Source organism: Triticum dicoccoides, chromosome 2B, assembly GCF_002162155.2.
Source record: "Triticum dicoccoides isolate Atlit2015 ecotype Zavitan chromosome 2B, WEW_v2.0, whole genome shotgun sequence".
NCBI lineage: Eukaryota > Viridiplantae > Streptophyta > Magnoliopsida > Poales > Poaceae > Triticum > Triticum dicoccoides.
Window position 1 is genome coordinate 130,813,604 of NC_041383.1, and position 18,891 is coordinate 130,832,494.

General features: G+C 40.8%; 1 pseudogene; it reads right to left on the minus strand.

Annotated features, from left to right (window-relative positions):
* Positions 1-8,222: 8,222 nt before the first annotated feature.
* LOC119360660 lies at positions 8,223-9,056 on the minus strand (annotated as a pseudogene).
* Positions 9,057-18,891: the final 9,835 nt, after the last annotated feature.

The following is an 18,891-nucleotide window of genomic DNA, read 5'->3' on the forward strand; positions in this document are numbered from 1 at the left end:
GGCCTTCTGAGCTACCATAATGCTCCGCATAAGATGCTGGTGAGTGAAAGCCGCGCTCGGCAGGCCGAAAGGCATGCGAACATAGCTGTGCAGCGGACCCTCGCAGCGTCCCATGCGTGAAGGCCAGAAGCGCTTCTGAGACGCGACTCGACTGAGCCCTGGGTAGTCGATGCAGACGCGCAACCCGCCATCCTCGCCTGGATGGGGAGCTACTCCAGGTAGGCGGCGATCGCCGCGTATGACTCTCAATTCTTGAAGCTCCTGAGTGGCCTTGGCGATGAACTCCTGAGGGTTGGGCCCTCCTTGCCCCGTGCCTTCCTGAGGGAAACATGCCGCGAAGCACGCCTCCAAGTGGTGCCCGAGCGCCTCCCTTGTGATCTTGGCAAAGTCTGAGGCCCTCTAGGAGAGAGCCCCCAAGCCTTGCCTGAGGAGGGCGCCAGGCGCGCCTTCCTATGCAACAGAGAGAGGCGCCCCTTGCATGAGCGCAGATCCTAACGTGGCACCTCCGAAGATGCCAACCTCCTGAGGCCTTGAGCTGGGTGATGTCTTCTTCTTCTTGGGAACTGCCTCGGGAGGGTTCTCGCTCTTGCTGTCTAGGTCCTCGACTGGTGCAGCTTGGAAGGCACGCTCGAGAGAGGACACCGCATCCTTCTCTTCGCAGGGGACTGTGATGATTCCGCCGCTTCCTGGCATCTTGAGGACATTGTAACCATGGTGAGTTACCGCCATGAACCTGGCCAGGGCTGGATACCCGAGGATGGCATTGTATGGTGCTACCTCTTGAGCTTGCGTTGGTTTTCCTTGAAGAGGAAAGGGTGATGCAACAATAGTAGCGTAAGTATTTCCCTCAGTTTTTGAGAACCAAGGTATCAATCCAGTAGGAGGCTCCTCAAAAGTCCCACGCACCTACACAAACAAACAAAGAACTCGCAAGCAACGCAATAAAGGGGTTGTCAATCCCTTCACGGCCACTTGCGAAAGTGAGATCTGATAGAGATAGTATGATAAGATAAATATATTTTTGGTATTTTATATTATAGATGCAAAAAGTAAATATGCAAATAAAAGTAGATTGAAAGCAAATACGATAAAAGATAGACCCGGGGGCCATAGGTTTCACTAGAGGCTTCTCTCAAGATAGCATAAGTATTACGGTGGGTGAACAAATTACTGTCGAGCAATTGATAGAAAAGCGAATAATTATGAGATTATCTAGGCATGATCATGTATATAGGCATCACGTCCGCAACAAGTAGACCGACTCCTTCCTGCATCTACTACTATTACTCCACACATCGACCGACGCCTGCCTGCATCTAGAGTATTAAGTTCATAAAGAACATAGTAACACATTAAGCAAGATGACATGATGTAGAGGGATAAACTCATGCAATATGATATAAACCCCATCTTTTTATCCTCGATGGCAACAATACAATGCGTGCCTTGCAACCCTTTCTGTCACTGGGTAAGGACACCACAGATTGAACCCAAAGCTAAGCATTTCTCCCATGGCAAGAAAGATCAATCTAGTAGGCCAAACCAAACTGATAATTCAAAGAGACTTGCAAAGATAACTCAATCGTACATAAAAGAATTCAGAGGAGATTCAAATATTTGTCATAGATAAACTTGATCATAAACCCACAATTCATTGGATCTCGACAAACACACCGCAAAAAGAGTTTACATCGAATAGATCTCCACAAGAGAGGGGGAGAACATTGTATTGAGATCCAAAAAGAGAGAAGAAGCCATCTAGCTAATAACTATGGACCCGAAGGTTTGTGGTAAACTACTCACAACTCATCGGAGGGGCCATGGTGTTGATGTAGAAGCCCTCCATGGTCGATTCCCCCTCCGGCGGAGCGCCGGTGAAGGCTCCAAGATGGGATCTCGCTGATACAGAAGGTTACAGTGCTGGAAATTGTGTTTCGTTGGCTCCCTAGATGTTTTCGGGGTACGTAGGCTTATATAGGAATAAGAAGTACGTCGGTGGCCGCCCGAGGGGCCCACAAGACAGGGGGGCGCGCCCAGAGGGGGTGGGCGCATCCTCCTATCTCATGGCCGCCTCGACTGCTTCTTGGCTTGCACTCCAAGTCCTCTGGATCACGTTCATTCCAAAAATCACGCTCCGGAAGGTTTCATTCCGTCTAGACTCCGTTTGATATTCCTTTTCTTTGAAATACTGAAATAGGCAAAAAACAACAATACATGCTGGGCCTCCAGTTAGTAGGTTAGTCCCAAAAATGATATAAATGTGTAAAATAAAGCCCATAAACATCCAAAAGGGGTAATATAATAGCATGGAACAATCAAAAATTATAGATACGTTGGAGACATATCAAGCATCCCCAAGCTTAATTCCTGCTTGTCCTCGAGTAGGTAAATGATAAAAATAGAATTTTTGATGTGGAATGCTACCTAGCATAATTCTCAATGTAATTTTCTTTATTGTGGCATGAATGTTCAGATCCAAATGATTCAGATAAAATCTTATAAAACATAAAAATAATAATGCTTCAAAGCATGCTAACAAATAATCATGTCCTATCAAAATAGCATAGCCAAAGAAAGCTTATCCCTACAAAATCATATAGTTATGCCATGCTTCATTTTCATTACACAAAAATACTCCCATCATGCACAACCCCGATGACGAGCCGAGCAATTGTTTCATACTCTTTAACACGCTTCAGCTTTTTTCAACTCTTACGCAATACATGAGCGTAATCCATGGACATAGCTCTTGGGTGGTAAAAGATGGTGGTTGTGAGGACAAAAAGAGGGAGAAGATAGTCTCACATCAACTAGGCGTATCAACGGGCTATGGAGATGCCCATCAATAGATATCAATGTGAGTGAGTAGGGATTTCCATGCAACGGATGCACTAGAGCTATAAATATATGAAAGCTCAACAAAAAGAACTAAGTGGGTGTGCATCCAACTCGCTTGCTCACAAAGACCTAGGGCATTTTGAGGAAGCCCATCATTGGAATATACAAGCCAAGTTCTATAATGAAAAAAATTCCCACTTAGTATATGGAAGTGACAACATAGGAGACTCTCTATCATGAAGATCATGGTGCTACTTTGAAGCACACGTGTGGAAAAAGAGATAGTAGCATTGTCCCTTCTCTCTTTTTCTCTCATTTTTTTTCTTTTTTTTTCTTTTTTTTCTTTTTTTTTCTTTTTTTCCTTTGGCCTTTCTTTTTTTCTTTTCTTTTTGGCCTTTTTCTTTTTTTCTTTTCTTCTTCTTTTTTCTTTTTGTAAAGTCTGAAGTCTCATCTCGACTTGTGGGGGAATCATAGTCTTCATCATCCTTTCCTCACCGAGACAATGCTCTAATAATGAAGATCATCACACTTTTATGGATTTACAACTCAAGAATTACAACTCAAAGCTAGAACAAAATATGACTCTATATGAATGCCTCCGGCGGTGTACCGGGATATGCAATGAATCAAGAGCGACATGCATGAAAATTATGAAGGTGACCTTGCCACAAATACGATGCCAACTACATGATCATGCAAAGAGAAATATGACAATGATGAAATGTGTCATAATAAACGAAATGGTGGAAAGTTGCATGGCAACATATCTCGGAATGGCTATGGAAATGCCATAATAGGTAGGTATGGTGGCTGTTTTGAGGAAGGTAAATAATGGGTTCATGATACCGGTGAAAGTTGCGCGGTATAATAGAGGCTAGCAAAGTGGAAGGATGAGTGTGCGTATATCCATGGACTCACATTAGTCATAAAGAACTCATATACTTATTGCAAAAGTCTACTTAGCCCTCGAAGCAAAGTACTACTATGCATGCCCCTAGAGGGATAGATTGGTAGGAAAAGACCATCGCTCGTCCCCGACTGCCACTCATAAGGAAGACAATCAAAAGAGCACCTCATGCAACAAATTTGTCACACAACTTTTACCATACGTGCATGCTACGGGACTTGCTAACTTCAACAAAAGTATTTCTCAATTTCATAATTATCCACTAGCATGACCCTAACATTACTACCTTTGTATCTCAAAACAATTATCAAGGAACAAATTGATCATAGCATCCAATTCACTTCCGATGATAGTTTTTATTATACCCAACTTGGATGCTCATCATTCTAGGACCAAATGTGTAACCATAGCAAATACCATGCTGTTCTAAAAGACTCTCAAAATAATATAAGTGAAGCATGAGAGACTAGCAATTTCTTCAAAATTAATCCACCGCCATGCTCTAAAAGATATAAGTGAAGCACCAGAGCAAAAACTATCAAGCTCAAAAGATATAAGTGAAGCACATAGAGTATTCTAGCAAATTCTAATCAAGTGGGCTTCTCCCAAAAGGTGTGTACAGCAAGTATGATTGTGGTAAACTAAAAAGCAAAGACTAATATAATACACGATGCTCCAAGCAAAACACATATCATGTGGCGAATAAAAATATAGCTCCAAGTAAAGTTACCAATGAACAAAGACGAAATAGGGGATGCCTTCCCGGGGCATCCCCAAGCTTAGGCTTTTGGCTATTCTTGAATATCTTGGGGTGCCATGGGCATCCCCAAGATTAGGCTCTTGCCACTCCTTATTATACAGTCCATAAAAGCTTTACCCAAAACTTGAAAACTTCACAACACAAAACTCAACAGGAAATTTTATAAGCTCCGTTAGTGAAAGAAAACAAAACCACCACATAAGGTACTGTAATGAACTCATTCTTTATTTATTTTGGTGTTAAACCTACTGTATTCCAACTTCTCTATGGTTTATAAACTACTTTACTAGCCATAGATGCATCAAAATAAGCAAACAACACACGAAAAACAGAATATGTCAAAAACAGAACAGTCTGTAGCAATCTGTAACTAACGCAAACTTCTGGAACTCTGAAAATCCTACAAAAATAGGAAGTCCTGGAAAGTTTGTGTATTGATCAACAGCAAAAAGAATCAATGCAAAAGCACGTTTCTGTGATTTATTGAATTTTTTTCTCGCGAGCACAAAGTTTCTGTTTTTCAGAAGAATCAAATCAACTATCATCATAGGTTATCCTATAGGTTCTACTTGGCACAAACACTAACTAAAACATAAAAACACATCTAAACAGAAGGTAGATGCAAAATTTATTACTAAACAGGAACAAAAACAAAAAACACAAATAATATTGGGTTGCCTCCCAACTAGCGCTATCGTTTAACGCCCCTAGCTAGGCATACAAGCGAAGATAGATCTAAGTAGTGCCATCTTTGGCACTTAATTCATATGTAGCTCGCATGATAGATTCATAAGGTAATTTGACTTTATTTCTTGGAAAGTGCTCCATGGCTTTCTTTAATGGAAATTGGAATCTAATATTCCCTTCCTTCATATCAATAATCGCACCAATCGTTCTAAGGAAAGGTCTACCAAGAATAATAGGGCAAGAAAGATTGCAATCTATATCAAGAGCGATAAAATCTACGGGCACCAAATTTCTATTTGCAACAATGAGAACATCATTGATACTTCCCATTGGCTTTTTAATTGTGGAATCCGTAAGGTGCAAATTTAAAGAGCAATCATCAAGATCATGGAAACCTAGAATATCACATAAAGTTTTCGGAATCGTGGAAACACTAGCACCCAAATCACACAAAGCAAAACACTCATGATCTTTAATTCTAATCTTTATAGTAGGTTCCCACTCATCATTAAGTTTTCTAGGTATAGAAACTTCCAAATTAAGTTTTTCATCATAAGATTGCATCAAGGCATCAACGATATGTTTGGTAAAAGCTTTATTTTGACTATAAGCATGAGGAGAATTACGGATTGCAACAAGGAAATACAACCTTCTAAAGAACAATTATCATAATCAAATTCCTTGAAATCCGAGATAGTGGGTTCAATACCATTTAAAGTCATGACCTCTCCAATCCCACTTTTACCAAATTTAGCATTAAGATCTAAAAACTCCGAATTATTGGGACAACTTCTAAATAAAGTTGACTCATCTCCAGTCCCATTATTATCAAGATTCATATCGCAAAACAAAGATCTAGTAGGAGACACATCAATAACTTTACTATCTTCATCATTATTTTGCTCTAACTTTTCTGGTTTGGCAGCCATCTTATTGGAGGTTCGGAGAAGCTTGCTTATCAGAAATCTTGGCTATAGCATTTTCAAGCCGGGTAATTTGAGAGTTCACACCATAAAATTCTTTATTCATATCATCAAGCTCTTTATTTATAAACCCCAAAAAACCTTTTTGTTCTTTAAGCTCTTTTCTGAAGAAATTATTATGCTCAAATTGCAACTTCATAAAGCTTCTAGTATTTGATTCAATCTCTTCCAACCTTCTAAGAAGGTGGTCGGTACTCTTAGGCAAAGCCATAAGGACAAACAGGCACACAAGCAAATAGAAAAAGGCAAGCGAAAAGAGAGAGGATGAGATTGGGAAAGAGAGAGCGAATAAAACGTCAAGGGTGAAGTGGGGGAGAGGAAAATGAGAGGCAAATGGTAAATAATGTAAATGCGAGGGAGATGGGTTTGTGATGGGTACTTGGTATGTCTTGACTTGAGCAAAGACCTCCCCGGCAACGGCGCCAAAAATCCTTCTTGCTACATCTTGAGCTTGCGTTGGTTTTCCTTGAAGAGGAAAGGGTGATGCAACAATAGTAGCGTAAGTATTTCCCTCAGTTTTTGAGAACCAAGGTATCAATCTAGTAGGAGGCTCCTCAAAAGTCCCATGCACCTACACAAACAAACAAAGAACTCGCAACCAACGCAATAAAGGGGTTGTCAATCCCTTCACGGCCACTTGCGAAAGTGAGATCTGATAGAGATAGTATGATAAGATAAATATATTTTTGGTATTTTATATTATAGATGCAAAAAGTAAAAATGCAAATAAAAGTAGATTGAAAGCAAATGCGATAAAAGATAGACCCGCGGGCCATAGGTTTCACTAGAGGCTTCTCTCAAGATAGCATAAGTGTTACGGTGGGTGAACAAATTACTGTCGAGCAATTGATAGAAAAGCGAATAGTTATGAGATTATCTAGGCATGATCATGTATATAGGCATCACGTCCGCAACAAGTAGACCGACTCCTGCCTGCATCTACTACTATTACTCCACACATCGACCGACTCCTGCCTGCATCTAGAGTATTAAGTTCATAAGGAATAGAGTAACACATTAAGCAAGATGACATGATGTAGAGGGATCAACTCATGCAATATGATATAAACCCCAACTTTTTATCCTCGATGGCAACAATACAATACATGCCTTGCAACCCTTTCTGTCACTGGGTAAGGACACCGCAAGATTGAACCCAAAGCTAAGCACTTCTCCCATGGTTAAGTTCTATATACACCATAGCATCTTGATCTACCTCTATAGATCTTGATGCCCAATAAGAGAATGACCGAGACCGAACGTCCATCCTTATTAACGATGCCATTCATGCAGCTTAACCATGCCAAAACTAAATAAAATGAGACTAGACGCATGACCATGCACTACGTATGAGGATCCTCTCCTCACATATGGGAGCAAAACAACTCGAAGAAGATGCTCCACAATCGGCGCCTCACTACAACTCAAACACAATATCGTCCCAGAATGACATCATATCATCGAGGGAGAAGCTGGTGCCGGTGTCGTCGTGGCCACCAGTACTGTAGCCGTTTCCATTATAGAACAGGGCGTTGTGGTCCCTGTTGGACCTCACCATGTCACACCAGCCCTCCCGCTGTTGCAATGCTTGATACATTCACGGAGATCCCAAGTCGATGCTGTCGGTGACGTACTGCGCCTGGGGCTGGAAGACTGGTGGCTTCCAGCCCTCCTACTGGTGCGGCGGATCCTGATACATCGGCGGAGGCCCCATGTCGACGCTGTTGGCAACGTATGGCACCAGGGGCTAGAAGAACGGTAGCTGTTAGCCCGCGTGCTGCTGCGGTGGCGCCTGATACATCAGCGGAGGCCCCATGTCGGTGCTGCCAGCGACGGATGGCGCCTGGGGCTAGAAGACCGGTGGCTGCCCGCCCGCCTTCTACTACGGTGGCACTTGATACATCGGCGGAGGTCCCATGTCGGCATTGCCGGTGCCGTATGGCGCCTGGGGCTAGAAGACCGATGGCTGCCCGCCCGCCTGGTGCGGTGGAGGCACTTGATACATCGATGAAAGCACCATGTTGGCGCTGCCGGCGTTGTATGGCGCCTAGGCTAGAAGACCGGTGGCTGCCCGCCCGCCTACTGCTGCGGAGGCGCTTGATATATCGGCGGAGGCCCCATGTCGACGCTGCCGGTGACGTATGGCGCTTGGGGCTGGAAGACCGGCGGCTGCGGGTTCGTTTTAGCGATGCGCTCGATGAGTCTCTTGTGGATCTCCCCTGACGTACATCCAACCATGGCGACCTCCTCGACATTGAGGTTGCCACCGAGCATGGCCTTGTGCAGGAGGGCCCTAATGTCGCGGTCCTCATGCTCACTCTGGAGCTTGTTGGCCTAGTGCTGGAGCTTGGCGAGGCACTTGGTGAGGAACTCCCCCTGGCTCTTCGTCTTCTTGAACTGTGGCATGTTCTGCATGGTCTTGTACCGATTCAGGATTTCCACCACCTCGGCATGGGACGAGTAAACATCCGGCTCTGATGCGCCTTCGTCATACACCAGAACGCAGGCCTTGGTGTTGCATAGGATGCCTAGCTCGCCCACCTTCTTCATCAGGTAGTTGCGACGCGTCTCGTAGGTACGATGACGGGTGGAGTCCTCGCCAATGTACCAGAGGGCACCTTCTTGCGAACCATTGCCGTTTGAAGGGTGAAACTAGCAGAGGAAAAGGGAAGTTGTTGTTTTTGGCTAGTTGAAAGCAAGATTCATCTTCTTGCAAAACTCTAGTTTTTATTGCAGCATAATCAGGAAATAGCCCCTTTTCATGTTGTTCAAGGCAAAGAGCACTAATTCTCTTATTTTGGGCTAAATTCTTCAATGCAGCCACCACTACCTCATCTTCTACAATATTTGGCACAATTGCTCCTGTAAAATTTACATTCATTCGGCTATAACCAGGAAGGTGTGAAGCCGAATTATGAGCATCTACAGTTGTGTATGGTGCCGAAGAATTACTAACATGAGGTGTAGCATATGACGGTTGAGAGTAACTGGCCGAATAGCCACTAGCATGGCCAATTCTCTCATTCATCGGCATGGTTGGACTACTATATTGCACATTAGTTGCCGATGAATAAAAGGGTGAAACACTTTCTTGCATGGCATTGGAAATTCTAACTTGGGGTATTTCAAATTGATTAATCGAGCTCATCATGTTGCTCATCGGCATATGAATTTGCTGGGTTGCCGATGCATGTGCATTGGGATACATATGGTGCATGTTACTAATATCATAAGAAGTTGAAGTATATAAATTACTTTGAATCGGCCCTTGCACGTAGTTAGTTGCATGATTGAACAAACTAGGGTTGACCGACAGAGTATACTCATTGAACGATCTAGTAACACCATATGAATTATTTGCATCTACATAAAGAGATTGGGTATTCATATTACCTTTGTAGACTGCAAACCCTAGATGACGATCTCTTCGTAGCAAGAACGAGCCGGAGACTGTTCAAAGCTTCGTCCCCAGCGGAGTCGCCAAAAAGTGTGTTGACGCTGGAACGTGTCACACGAACACGTCGATGTGTATCCGCGGCGCCGAGGGAGATGCTCCGCAACTCACACCGCGGGAGGCCGACTTCCAGCGCGATACGCAAGACAGCAAGCCGGCGCTTTTGGGACCAGACGCCCCGCTCGCCCGGGAGGGACCCCGTCAGGGCTTGCGGCAACGATTGGCTGCTCGAGGTCGGCCTTACCGCCCCTAGAGCCTCGTGGATTCGCAGCCTCCAATCTTGAAGAACGACGAAGAACGAGAAGAAAGATACAAGGGGAGAGATAAAAGTAGATGAACACGAAAAAGTATTAGATGTGTTTGTTCGATTGGTGTTGTTCAATCGGCCGTCACCCCTTAGGTATATAAGAGGCGGCTGGACTTCCCGTGCAAGGAAAAGGCTTGGATTCACGTACAAAACCCTAGTCAAATTCGGATTGGTTTTGTCCGAACTTTCCAAAACTGTTCGGTTTAAACTGGCTGCATCTTGCGGGTCTTTTTTGTGGTGGTCAACGATCTCGGATGAAAATGATCCCAAAAGCAGTCTTGACCGTTTCGACGATACGAACAACTTTTATGTTGAACGTTTTTTGATCAGAGGTAATCTTGAGGGTCAAATTGGTCGCGCAAAACAGGCTATCCCTCGCGCTACCCATCAGACAGGGTATCTGGTGGGGCGCGCCAGTTTTTGCCTCCTGACAGAGCTGTATTCCGATGGCTCTAACTTTTGCATACGAACTCGGACTGGAACGATTTTTATATCAAAATCGATCGTTTCGACGAGACGAAGACAACCCGTGTAAATAATGTTTCCATTTGAGGTCGTCTTGGGGGCTTAATCAGCCAAACTGTACTCTGAATATAAGATCTTAGTACTTTGAGCATAGTTTCGGCCTTCAAGATGAAATCGGACTGCGATGACCCAAACTTCAAAGATGTTCATATCGACAATACGGAACTCTTTCATTAAGATCACTTCTCCATTTGAGGCCATCTTAAATAAGTTATTGACCGTGCCAAAATCTGGTATCAACAGGGACAAGGCGTGGATTTATAGGGGAGGATCGGCCAGGATGAGCATGTTGCAGCCTTCCGACCTTCAGTATGCTCATCTGTAACTTTGGCGTCCATTTACAGCCTTTCACTCTCTACGTAGATATGCATGGTGGTGCTAGCTAGCCCATTAATGCGTCCTAAAATTATAGGATTTCTTTATAATTGAAAATTTGCTTAGAATTGATCGGCAATTTCTTTTGGGTGAAGAAAACATTCTGTGATTGTAAAATAAACCATAGAACATGCATGTATATATGTTTTTAGCTACATATTGCGTAATTAATTATGCATTTAACATTTTCTAAAGTTGAATTGGTATTCAAACATGTACAACGTCCCATAACCGTGTTAAGAAAATATCAATAAATAACATAGTACATAAATTATCTCATGATGCAGTGGTAATCAAAAATTACAAATCTACTAATATGTACAAGCAATTAAACTACAATTCATATGCACTGTGTGGATAAGTTCTGCCCATTTTTTGCAACACATGTGTTGTATGTTATCCCATATATACAGCAGGTTGGATGACTATTGTTGCTTTATAACCTAGTGGTATGTAGTCATTGTATTCACCAACGCATACTTACTTCCAGACTTAGTTATGTAGTCCAAGTAAGTAGTAACTTTCAGCCGGGCACTAGTGCTTGTACCACTTCAACGACATCTACGCCTCCAACAAGTGTGCTCGCTCGACAATGACCATATAGAGCGTTGACATGAACTAGTACATTTATACCTCAGATAGAGTAGGTATATGGCCATTACACTACATTGGTAATATTATTTTTCACACCCCTAATTCTCCATGCTCCATATGACACTCAAAATCTCATTTATGTGCATTATCTAACTACTGATAATAAACTGTTATGAAATTTTACCCTGCCTTTCTTTTTATCAAGATCATGCCACGAGGAGGGTAATTCATCAAAGTAGATGTGAAGGAGGTTTGTAGCCCCTCAAGCTATAGTCATATCTTTCATCCAAACAAGATTACAAGTGTCCAAGCCTACGTCCACAAAATGACATCATTATTTAGATCATCCTTCTTTCGATATGGTCAATTGTGTCCTTCAAAGTAATAAGCTTCCATGCTCAAGTGAGTCATATAGCGAGCCATGGTATGCTTGTAAGAAAGAAAATAGTCATCATCTTGGTTATCCTAAATATATAAGCGTGTCCACGTCACTGATACATCTCCAACGTATCTATAATTCATGAAGCATTCATGCTATATTACTAGGTGTTTTAAATGATTATGGGCTTTATTATACACTTTTATATTATTTTTGGGACTAACCTATTAACCGGAGGCCCAACCCAGATTTGCTGTTTTATGCCTATTTCAGTGTTTCGAGGAAAAGGAATATCAGACGGGGTCAAAACGAAACAAAATCAACTGGAGAAGTTATTTTTGGAAGGAAAGCCACCAGATAGACTTGGACCCTATGTCAGAAGATACGGGAGCTGGCCACAAGGGTGGGTGGCGCGCCCCCCCTAGGCGCGCCCCCTTGCCTCGTGGGCCCCCCGTAGCTCCACCGACATACTCCCTGCACCCATATATACCTACGTATCGTAAAACTTCCAGAGAAGAAGATAGATCGGGAGTTCCGCCGCCGCAAGCCTCTGTAGCCACCAAAAACCTCTCGGGAGCCCGTTCCAGCACCCTGCCGGAGGGCGATCCCATCACCGGTGGCCATCTTCATCATCCCGGTGCTATCCATGACGAGGAGGGAGTAGTTCACCCTCAGGGCTGAGGGTATGTACCAGTAGCTATGTGTTTGATCTCTCTCTCTCTCTCTCTCTCTCTCTCTGTCTCATGTTCTCTCACGTGTTCCCTCTATGGCACGATCTTGATGTATCCCGAGCTTTGCTATTGTAGTTGGATCTTATGATGTTTCTCCCCATCTACTCTCTTGTGATGAATTGAGTTCCCCCTTTGAAGTTATCTTATCGAATTGAGTCTTTTATGAGAACACTTGATGTATGTCTTGCGATCCACTTGATGTATATTTTGGTGATCAACTTTCGGGTTTCGTGACATTGGGAACCTATGCATAGGGGTTGGCACACGTTCTTGACTCTCCGGTAGTAGCTTTGGGGTACTCTTTGAAGTACTTTTATGTAGGTTGGATGAATCTGAGATTGTGTGACGCATATCGTATAATCATGCCCACGGATACTTGAGGTGACAATGGAGTATCTAGGTGACATTAGGGTTCTGGTTGATTTGTGTCTTAAGGTGTTATTCTAGTACAAACTCTTTTATAGATCGATCCGAAAGAATAACTTTGAGGTGGTTTCGTACCCTACCATAATCTCTAAATTTGTTCTCCGCTATTAGTGGCTTTGGAGTGACTCTTTGTTGCATGTTGAGGGCTTGTTATATGATCTGTCTATGTTATTATTGTTGAGAGAACTTGCACTAGTGAAAGTATGATCCCTAGGCCTTGTTTCCTATCATTGCAATACCGTTTACGCTCACTTTTACCACTTGTTACCTTGCTGTTTTTATTATTTCAGATTACAAATACCTTTATCTACTATCTTTTTTGCACTTGTATCTTCATCTCTTTGCCGAACTAGTGCACCTATACAATTTACCATTGTATTAGGTGTGTTGGGGACACAAGAGACTCTTTGTTATTTGGTTGCAGGGTTGTTTGAGAGAGACCATCTTCATCCTACGCCTCCTACGGATTGATAAACCTTAGGTCATCCACTTGAGGGAAATTTGCTACTGTCCTACAAACCTGTCCACTTGCAGGCCCAACAACATCTACAAGAAGAAGGTTGTGTAGTAGACATCAAGATCTTTTCTGGCGCTGTTGCCGGGGAGGTGAGTGCTTGTAGGTATATCTTTAGATCTTGCAATTGAATGTTTTTGTTTCTTGTTTTATCACTAGTTTAGTTTATAAAAGAAAACTACAAAAAAATGGAATTGAGTTTGTCTCATACGCTGCATCTTTTTAATATCTTTCGTGAGTATGATGGAAAGGAAAATTGTGCCAAAGGGTTAGAAGAAGAATGTATTGAAATGTTTGGCACTAAATCTTTGAATGATGAGCATGATTGCAATATTGTTAGTATGAACTCCTTGAATATCTATAGTACTAATGATGATTGTACTAGTAATGATGAAAATGTCTCCTATAAGCATGTTGATTTTTGTGGAGTAGATTGGATTTGCATGGACACACCAAATAGGGAAGATAGATATTGCAAGAGGCATAAGTACTTAGAAACTAAATTGTTGCAAGAAAGGCTAGATGTTTGTGCTGAAGATTTACATTATCTTGGCCGTACTTGTGGGCTTTGCAATGAAAGTGGTCATTTAGCTATCCGATGCAAATTGTTTCACGATCTAATCGTGTCCAAAAATTGTGATGAGTTTATTTCCCTTTCAAATTATAATGAACTTAGCTTGCTTATGGGTTATGAAGAAATGAAACGTTTAACTAATGATCTTCCAGAATTTGCCCGTTACAAACTTCTTGGCTTTGATCTAGAAGAAATTTATATGTATTGTGCGGTGAATTGCATTGAAAATCCTTATATTGCCAATTACATAAAGAAAATAAAAACAAATAGAGGATGAAGAGAATACTAATGAAAGGGAAGAGACCTCCCAATATCCTCCTATTATTTCCTATGATGAATCAGGTAATGAGGGGGAGCCTTCTATTCAACTAATCTCATCAATAAGGAGCTCAAAGAGGAAGGTTGAACCCACACATAATGTGAAGAAGAAGAAGAAAAGAAGGAGCAACAAAGGTAGAAAGGTATCCCTCCCAAATGATGTTGCTCCTACTACTCATTGTGATGATGATAATTGCTATACTATTGGTGCTATCTATATTTTTAATGATGAGAGTGATTATGCTTATGATATGAAAGGGCCCAAGCTTGGGGAAGATATGTTTGATTGGGATGAAATATTTGAGAATATATTTTCTGAAATTAATGTTTGTCCCAAGCTTGGGGATGCTACGTTCAGTGAAGATGATATTTTTAGCATCCCAAGTTTTGATATGCAAAGTTGTTATGATGATAGCATGCCTCCTACTTATGATGATTATAAGGATGAAAGTGGGTTTGGAAGAGTGTCAACTTTAGGAAGTAGTGATCCCACTATTTTGGAGGATGTTGAATCTTATTGTGATGAACATGAAAGTAGATTCTGAAGAGTGTCAACTTTATTTAGTGATTCCACTATCTTGGGAGAGGTTTCAATCGATTATGATGAGAACGAAGTTGCTACTTATGATGATTATTGTGATGAAACTTATGCTATAAAAAGTAGTGAGGATTATATTTACAAATCTTGTCATGATTATGATTACCCTTTTTCTGAACACTACTCTTTTGATGTGGAAACAATTTTTAGTGTTCAAGTCTCTCATGATACTCCCACTACTATTCATGAGAAGAATTTTGCTTATGTGGAGAGTAGTAAATTTTCTATGCTTGTAGATCATGAAAAGAATGCTTTAGGTTCTGGTTATATTGTTTAATTCATTCATGATGCTACTGAAAATTATTATGAGGGAGGAACATATACTTGTAGGAATTGCAATGATATCAAGTTTCCTCCCTATGTGCTTAAATTCTTGAAGCTATGCTTGTGTTACCTTCCTATGCTAGTTGATTATTTTTCCCATAAGTTGTTTTATCACAAAATCCCTATGCACAGGAAGTGGGTTAGACTTAAATGTGCTAGTCATATGCTTCATGATGCTCCCGTTATGTTTCAGTTCTTATCTTTTATGTGAGCATCATTGACATCATCATGCCTAGCTAAAAAGGCATTAAAGAAAAGCGCTTGTTGGCAGACAACCCAATATTTATCCTTACTGTTTTTGTGTGTCCACATTATTATTCTACTGTAGTAATCATGTTTTATAGCTTTTGTTTCAATAAAGTGCCAAGTAGAACCTTTGGGAAGACTTGGGTGAAGTTTATGCGATCTTGCTGTGAAAAACAGAAACTTTAGCGCTCACGAGATTAGCTGCCATTTTTTACTGGAGAGTGATTTTAGGTTGATTATTTTTGCAGATGATTAATAGACAAATTTCTCAGGTCCAGAAATTTATTTCATAATTTTTGGGGTTCCGTAAGTATAAGTTTGATACAGGTTACTACAGACTGTTCTGTTTTTGACAGATTCTGTTTTCATTGTGTTGTTTGCTTATTTTGATGAATTTATGAGTAGTATCGGAGGGTATGAACCATAGATAAGTTGGAGTAAAGTAGATATTACACCAATATGAATTTATAATGAGTTCATTACAGTATCTAAGTGGTGGTTTTATTTTCTTATACTAACGGAGCTTACGAGTTTTGTGTTGAGTTTTGTGTGGTTGAAGTTTTCAAGTTTTGGGTAAAAGATTCGATGGACTATGGAATAAGGAGTGTCAAGAGCCTAAGTTTGGGGATGAACAAGGCACCCCAAGGTAATATTTAAGGACAACCAAGCAACTAAGCTTGGGGATGCCCCGTAAGGCATCCCCTCTTTCGTCTTCGTTCATCGGTAACTTTACTTGGAGCTATATTTTTATTCACCACATGATATGTGTTTTGCTTGGAGCGTAATTTTATCTTGTTTGCTTGCTGTTAGTTAGAATAATGTTCTGCATCTTTAGTTTCAATAAAAAAAAGTCAAGGATAGCCTTTGCCATGCTTATTTTGCTAGTATACATGTTGCTGTTTGAAAACAGAAAGTTTACCACTGTTGCAAAAATTCCTTAGAAAAGTCGGAGAATGGTATAACGTTGAATATTTTTGCATGTTAAGCTCTGATAAATTTATTACAGTGGGAATTTTAGTTCATAATTTTTGGAGTCAGGGAAGTATTGATACTCTTGCATTCTTTACCGACTCTACTGTTTTGGCAGATTGCTATTATGGTTGCATTGTTTGCATATGTTTGCTTGTTTAATGATTCTATTTGAGAATAGGAGTTTTAAATATGCAGATACATTTAGTATTAAATGCTGAATAATAATTTTAATGATTTGTTACAGTAGAAAATGATAAGGTTTTGCGTTGGCTTAACCTATCTCACAAGTTCTTGTTGAGTTTGTTGTGAATGAAGATTTTGATAAAAAGAGAAACCATGATATGAGAGAAATTAAGGAGACACAAAAGTTCAAGCTCGGGGATGCCCAAGGCACCCCAAGATAATATTTCAATAAGTCTCAAGCATCTAAGCTTGGGGATGCCCCAGTAGGCATCCCACCTTTCTTCTTCAACAACTATCGGTTAGTATCGGTTGAGCCTAAGTTTTTGCTTCTTCACATGAGTTGTGCTATCCTTGCAATGTAGTTTTATTTAGCTTTGCTTGCTGTTTGAATAAAGTATCAAGATCTGAAATTATTAAATGGGAGAGTCTTCACATAGTTGCATAATTATTCGACTACTCATTGATCTTCACTTATATCTTTTTGGAGTAGTTTTTCATTTACTCATGTGCTTCACTTATATCCTATGAGTAAATTGTTGAATGAGTTGATTGTCATGAATCTGAAATTATATATGCCTCATTTGCTTATTCCATGGGGAGTAATGACTTCACATCTAAGAAGTAGAGGTTGTAAATTTATTGACGGTTAGCAAGCATTGTATTAGTCATTTGAACAATTCATGAAAGAATATTGAAGGAAGAGAGATTTCACATATAAATATATTATCATAGACATCTTTTATAATTGTGAGCACTCATTAAGTATGACATGCTAAAGAGTTGATGTTGGACAAGGAAGACAACATAATGGGTTATGTTTTCTCACATCTCAGTTAAAGTATATTGTCATGGATCATTCAAACATGTTGAGCTTGCCTTTCTCCCCTTGCTAGCCTAAATATCTGTACTAAGCGGGAATACTGCTTGTGCGTCCAATATCCTTAAACCCAGTTTTGCCATGAGTGTCAACCATACCTACCTATATATGGTATTTACCTACCGTTCCAAGTAAATTTGCATGTGCCAAACTCTAAACATTCAAATTATAATCTGTTTTGTATGCCCAAATTGCTCATGTAGCAACTATGGGATGTCAGTGTCTTCCATGCTAGGTGGACTATTCTCAAGAGGAGTGGACTCCGCTCCTCATTCACGAGAAAGTGGCGGCAACTGGGATGCCCAGTCCCATGATCAAAAAGATCAAAATCAAATCAAAATAATTAAACATAACTCCCCCAGGATTGTTGTTAGTTGGAGGCACTCGTTGTTTCGAGCAAGCCATGGTTTGATCCTTGTTGGTGGTTGGGGGAGTATAAACTTTTACCATTCTGCGTGGGAACCGCCTATAATGTATGTAGTATGAAATATATTGGGAACTCTGGGTAGTTATGTTGACAATGAGATCATACCTCTCAAAATTATTTATCTCTATTTCAAAATTGAGCTCTGGCACCTCTGCAAATCCCTGCTTCCCTCTGCGAAGGGCCTATCTTTTACTTTATGCAAGAGTCAAGGTGATCTTCACCTTTCCCTCTTTTCATTTTATCCTTTGGCAAGCACTTTGTGTTAGGGTGATCCTGATATATATATCCAATTGGATGTACGTTAGCATGAACTATTATTGTTGACATCACCCAAAGGTGAATACGTTTGGAGGCAACCTTATAAGCCCCAATCTTTCTCTGTGTCTGATTAAAACTTCATAACCACAAGTATTGTGTGAGTGTTAGCAATTGTAGAAGACTATATGATAGTTGAGTATGTGGAGTTTGCTATTCCTGAAAATAAAGATGAATTGCAATTGTTTCGATGACTAAGAATGAAGTTTGCTAGTTTTCAAGAATGTTTATGGCCTATGCTTTAACATGTGAATTGCTTGTTACTAGTTTGTGAAAAGTTTTATGAGTTGAACTACTGTTATGACATATAATGATGCTAGTAAAGGTGATTGAAATTATCGTTGATCAAACTTGTGCACCTCTAGCATTCACACTTCATAAATTCTTTCTTTATCATTTACCTACTCGAGGACGAGTAGGAATTAAGCTTGGGGATGCTGATACGTCTCCAACGTATCTATAATTTATGAAGCATTCATGCTATATTACTATGTGTTTTAAATGATTATGGGCTTTATTATACACTTTTATATTATTTTTGGGACTAACCTATTAACCGGAGGCCCAGCCCAGATTT